The sequence below is a fragment of the Mustela lutreola genome, chromosome 3, assembly GCF_030435805.1.
Source record: "Mustela lutreola isolate mMusLut2 chromosome 3, mMusLut2.pri, whole genome shotgun sequence".
Classification (NCBI taxonomy): domain Eukaryota; kingdom Metazoa; phylum Chordata; class Mammalia; order Carnivora; family Mustelidae; genus Mustela; species Mustela lutreola.
In genome coordinates, this window is record NC_081292.1 from 3207992 (window position 1) to 3214020 (window position 6029).

Sequence of the window (6029 nt, forward strand, 5' to 3'; positions counted from 1 at the left end):
CCTGAGTTTTATCAACTTTTCTAGTTTCATTTTATTTTTATAAAATAATTGAAAAAGAACCAAAAATGAATTCAGAAGTTCCATAGATGGATCTTGCCCATCTCCATTTCCCCCGCGATATAACAGTTTAGAAGATATTTTGAATCAAAATGTGTCGTGACCATTGAAAGTTTACTGTTTCCTAAGAAGCTGTGCGGCTCCAAGGGCGCCGGTGAGGCGGTGCCGTGTGCACCTGCCGTGGACTTGCCAGAGGCTGCGTGGCTGGCTGCTCGCGACCGCGTCCTGTGCTTGTGAAGAAACCGTGCGGTGCTGTTTTGGAGATTGGAAGTTCCTGTATGAACTAGGTTTCTATACATTGGCCTCTCTGTATAACTTCCCATTTGCTACATGAACTGTACAACTCGTTATAAAACTACAGTACTTGCTAAATACACTTCTGAGGCTTCCGTCCTTGTCTCTCGTTCCGTACCATTCCGTGTTGAGGATGTCCAATGCCTACATGACGCTAGGTGGTGGCGCCACTGTAACTCAAGCCTTAATCAGATGTTACAATTGTAAGTTTCAGAGTATGCAAAAATAGCAGGCGGTGAGTTTAAACTGTTCCCATCAAGATGCTGTATCATGATTCAAGCCGTCTTTCTCCAGGGTTACAAAGGGAAACTCCCAGTGACCCAGAGCTCTCGCTCGCTCGCTCGCTCTTCTCGTTCGCACTCTGGTCCGGCTTGGCTGTTACCGCTGCTTGATGAAAACGGACCATTGTGCATTTCTGTGCAGTCAGTCAAGAAGACCTATTCTGAAAGTCGAGAGACTTTTTCAGGGTTACTTTTAGAGGTTTGGTTTTTTCCCTCCAGTCTGAGATTTATCTGTGGCCGATGGAGAGTGTGATTGGGCATAAATATTCCTTGCTACCCTGCTCACGTTCTGAGGTTTCTTCAGGTAGTGCGGCCTGCCATCGCTTCTGCATAGGATTCTATGGATTTTGGTTTTTGTAAAAGCATCTTAAATTTAGACGTAAAATGGAGGGGACCCAGCTTTCTTTACAATGTGGATCTACCTCAGTTAAACAGTTGGGTGCTATTTACTAAGTCTGTCAAATTAAATTGGAAAAAGTAACCAAACAGCAAGCTAGAACGCCACACAAAGCTTGAAATCATAATTTCCGTTTATTTAATAATAGTCTTATTTATTTTGTGCCTTTTGTGTTGAATCCTAATGCATTGGGGAAAAAATCAGTATAAAATGAAATATTTTCCTATTGCAGGTGGGGAGAAAAGCCCAATTGCCCGTGGACTTGGATAGGTTCCCCCAGCCAGCTAGTCACGTCTGTTAAAATCCCAACTGCCCTCTTGTGAAAAGAAATGGCAAATTAACATTTTACAAACAAATTCCAAACTTTCTATGCATATACCAACAGCTCTCTCTTCATTCTTTGTGCCAATGAAGGGGCAGCCGCGAACAGCTCGCGCGCACCCTTCCCGCGGCAGGTTTGGCCATCAGCGCCCCCGTCTTCCCCTGGCGAACCGTGTACGTTTGTTTGCCGCGAGCCCACCTCTCCTGGTGGAGGTGCTGGTGCCCGCGGGCAGCCGGAGGGGTTGGGGGTGCAGGCGCCAGCTGGGAACGGGGGAGGCCTGCACTCAGCAGCAGGCCCGGGGTCGCCGTGAGTCGGGCAAGCTTTCTGGCAGGTGAGGCACGAAGGCAGGAGATGGATGACTTTCCACGCTTTTATATTTGGCAGTTTACAATTCTAGACTTTTCCTACTCTGGTGATCTTTTTTAACTTAATTCTTTGGAGGTAACACAATATTTTGGAGTCTTAAGAATTTGATTTTATACCAATAAGAAATAACCAGTAGGGCTCTTTCCTGTAGTACATAGTTTTACTATTTTAAAGAGATCTCTGAATTTTACAAGAGAACCAACATTCCTTAGTGGCAAAACTCTGAAAGTCGATTTGGGAGGCTTTTTGCTGCAGGATCTTGGAACATGGGCTGCTTCTAGTTGAGTGCTTTTCCCTGTCGCGCACCCGTCGGGTCAGTGCTTGAGCCCCGTTCGCAGACTCGCCCCCTCTCGTATGCTGCATACACAGATCCGCATTGTTGCACTTTCTCGGTAGTGACGAGTGCCCCGCGGTCGGCTCACCAGTCAGCATTTTATTCTTTGACCTAACAAGAGTACTTTGGGGCAGGGGATGAAATTTATATAGGTACCTCAAGAAAAAGAACCTGAATATGCTGCATTTTGTTTCTTTAGCTTTTATATGTAGCATTTTGTTTTGCTCTTATTTTGTTTTTAGATCTATGCTTTTTGGACCCCTATAGACTGTTGAAAGAAATTTTAAAGTTACTCTTGTCTGGATACAGTATCCTTTGTTTTTGTCTTTTTAACTTCAGTATCTGGTTCAAAGGTTGCCCACCAGTAGAATACTACTTTACCCAAATATACCTGAGAAAAAGGGTACCGTGTGTGCAAGCAGACAATAATGTTCCCAGTCCTTTCTGTTCATGCTGCTTTCTTAATTCTTTTCACCATGTCATCAAGAGGTTTGGAGAACTTCTTCCTAAGGTTGGACTTAGACACGATGGCATCTGAATGTTTTCAACACAGACCTCACAGAATTGCCATTGAGTAAGTAGCATGAGCCTCAGGGGATCCCCGGCGTCAGGCAGCCGGATGGCAGCACGGTCTCCGGTCTCCGTGCTCCGCCATCCCCAGCACTCGCGCGCACCCAGCTGCCGGGGAGTGGTCTGGACTCACGAACGGTAGAACTGGTGCAGAGAGCTAAAGGCTGAGACACGGAGCATCTATTGTCGTGTTTGAGCTTCGCTGGGTCCTTTCGAGTTTGTCTTACGGCTTACTAGGTTAAGTAGTTTGCACTATTTTTGCAATAAAGTCATGGAAAACCTAACAGTTACTTGTTTTGTTTCTTACCGTGTGTATATAAACTAATACTAAAGTTTGGCATAGTGTTTTTTCACCTCCTTACATAACCCTTAACATGCACAGAATGCTGTAAATCTGATAAAATATGATGTGAATGATATTTTATAAAGTTATTTTGTATGGTGTCAATTTTGTTTTGCCTCATAGTATGTCAGCAAAAAATAAAATAAAATTCCTCGTATTTACAGCTGCCTGTGCCCAAGATCTTCAGTTATTTGCAGATTGATTTGGGTACTTCCTTCTGTACAGGTGAAGAGTCCAGGCTTCCGGGGCCGGGGGGAGGGGTGGGGGGCTGCCCTCCAGGATGGATGTCTAGAAGCCTGGTCTGCAAGTACCCGACCTATTCCTTGAACTGTGCGTTCAGAAGAGCTGGGCATTACTCCCTGAGAATTTGGGTTTGGGGATGAAAACCAGAGGAATGAATTAGAAAAAAGTGGTATCTAGGAGGACGGGGTGTTTCTACTTTAGCAGCCACGAGGGTTCGCATCCTGGTGGGGCACGACTCCCTCCGCCCAGGCTGGGGTTACACGTACTCCTGCCGCTCTGCAGTCCCTGGTGGCCTCACGCTGGGCTGTCGGTAACCACTGTGCACCTCTGCACTGTGAAAAGTACGTGCTGTTGGGAAAGGAGGGTTGGACTTAAGCCAAAAAATGGCTGAAAACCCTAGGGTGCATGAACCCTGTTGGTAAAGCAGGCCAACTCTTTGTTCTTGCTGAAAGCGATTTCCTGATTTTTAATAGTATGTATTAATTACAGAGAATGTGACAATTCAGATGAACATGAAGACGAAATTTTAAATTATGTATGATCACAACACTGACAGGTAATTCTTTAAATTTCTGGTATATTTTGTTCTGGTCTTTGTTTTTTTCTAACAAAATGAAGTTCTTCCACCCCACCCCACCCCTTGCCTAAGACAGCCAGGACCCAGTACTTCTCCAGGACCCAGTACTTCTCAGTAACTAAAACCCACACAGCACCCCGGTGCCACTGGCCATGGGACATGCTAGCCAAAATGGAAAGAATATGATGAGAGATCGATGACGTCTTTACTTAATACATATGGGCTCCCTTTGTGACATTCTTGCTAATTAAACTGTATGATGGCAGGCACCTTGCTGCCTTGATGGGTTGGGTGTCCAACTCCTGGTTTTGGCTCAGGTCCTGCTCTCAGGGTGGGTGAGGTTGAGCCGAGACGGGCTCCGTGCTAAGCTGGGAGTCAGCTTGAGTTTCTCTCCCTCCCCCTCTCCCTGCTTGGTCTCTCACTCTCTCTAACAAATCTTTTTTTTTTTTTTTTTGGAAGATTTTATTTATTTATTTAACAGAGATCACAAGTAGGCAGAGATAGGCAGAGAGAGGAGGAAGCAGGTCTCCCTGCTGAGCAGAGATCCCGATGCAGGACTTGATCCCAGGACCCTGAGATCATGACCTGAGCCGAAGGCAGAGGCCTTAACCCACTGAGCCACCCAGGCGCCCTCTCTCTAACAAATCTTAAGGAAACTATACAATGGTGTTACATGAATTAGGAGAAAACTTCAGAAGAGAAAGCCCCCGACTAGAGGATATTATGCTCCACAGACAACAAGGAGCCAGTAGCAGGAGGGATGGAAGGTTCACATAGGAAGAATAGGCTGCAAAGGGCTAACTAAGATCAGTGTGAAGGGTCTTGAATGCCATGTTGAGAGTGTACCCACACGGCATGAGGGGCAAGTGCTCTTTTTTGAGCTGCATGGTCCCGTGAAGACGGCAGTCCGAGGTTTGAATCTCAGTTCCAGCACGTCCTAGGTATGCCCTGGACCAATGCCGTAGCCTGAGCGCCCATCCCCTTCTTTTAAAGTACGGACACTTCACAAGCTCACGGGAGGATTACACGAAAAGGTACACAATATTAGAAGAGGTGTGGCCCCCAGTAACCACTTTAATAATCAGCTACTTTTCACATTTCTGACTAGGAAAGATTAATCTTCATAAAATGTCTTGGTAACCTGATACCAGAAGAGAAGAGGAAAACAGCTCTAGAGATGATGAAGACACCAGTTAGCAAGGGACTGTAATAGACAGGCGTGTGGCTCAAGGACCCAAGGAGGGAACCTCCCTAGATAACCAAAACTGAAGTGCCCAGGTTGGGGTAAGAATGCTGCACCTGCCTACACGCAGGAAACGCTACTGGGGATTTCTTACACAGCAGCATGTTACTGGAGGCATACATACTAGAGGCCATGCATGGATTTAAAAAGGTAAGATTTAAAAATAATTGCTTAGATCCTTTTGTAGTTCATAAGCGTGATGACTGGGTGTTCACAGTCTTGTGTGACATGTGCCTCCCTCAAACCTTGTTCCGACCTTGGCACATTACCCATCTGATGTGTAAAAAAAAAATAAAAATAATAATTGCTTAAACAGAAATAAAAATGAAATACAATAGAGAGGGCACCTGAGTGTCTGAGTCTTGATCTCAGCTCAGGTCTCCATCTCAGGGCTGGAGTTCACACACCCCCCCCACCCCCGCTGGGCTCCATGCAGGGCGTGGAGCCTACTTAAAAGAATTAAGACACACAGAGAAGATCTTTGCAACTTTGGGTCTGATGACAAGGTGTGCTGCCGAAGCGAGCACTGATGACACGGTTTTAGATACAAGAAAAGCATGGTCCCCAGAGGAAAAAACTGATCAACTGGACTTCCTCAAAATTAAGAACTTCTCAGAGAGAAATAATAACTTCTGTTCTTTGAAAGATACTATCAAGAGAAGGAAAAGATAAGCAACAGACTGGGAGAAAACATTTGCAAATCTCATAATCTAGCAAAGGGACTGTATTCAGAAGACATAAAATTCTCAAGACTCAACAAAAAGAAAACCCAATAAAAAGATGGGCAAAAGATTTGGACACTTAACCAAAGAAAATACGGTAAATAAGCAAATAAAAAAAAAAGATGCTCTACATTTGTCATTACAGAAATGCAAAATTAAAGCCTACCCCAATGAAAATGGCTAAAATTAAAACAAAAAACTACCAATTTTGCAGATGATGCAGAGCAGCTGAAACTTGAACTTTACTGCTGGTGGGAATGCAGAACGGTAGCGCCGCTGA

The 6029-nt window shown here is 45.0% G+C and overlaps 1 non-coding gene across 1 annotated transcript; it reads left to right on the forward strand.

Moving 5' to 3' along the window:
- The first annotated feature begins 5202 nt into the window (after nucleotides 1-5202).
- LOC131828458 (small nucleolar RNA U13) lies at nucleotides 5203-5306 on the forward strand. Its single transcript, XR_009352464.1, has one exon. It is a non-coding gene; the product is annotated as a small nucleolar RNA U13 (small nucleolar RNA).
- Nucleotides 5307-6029: the final 723 nt, after the last annotated feature.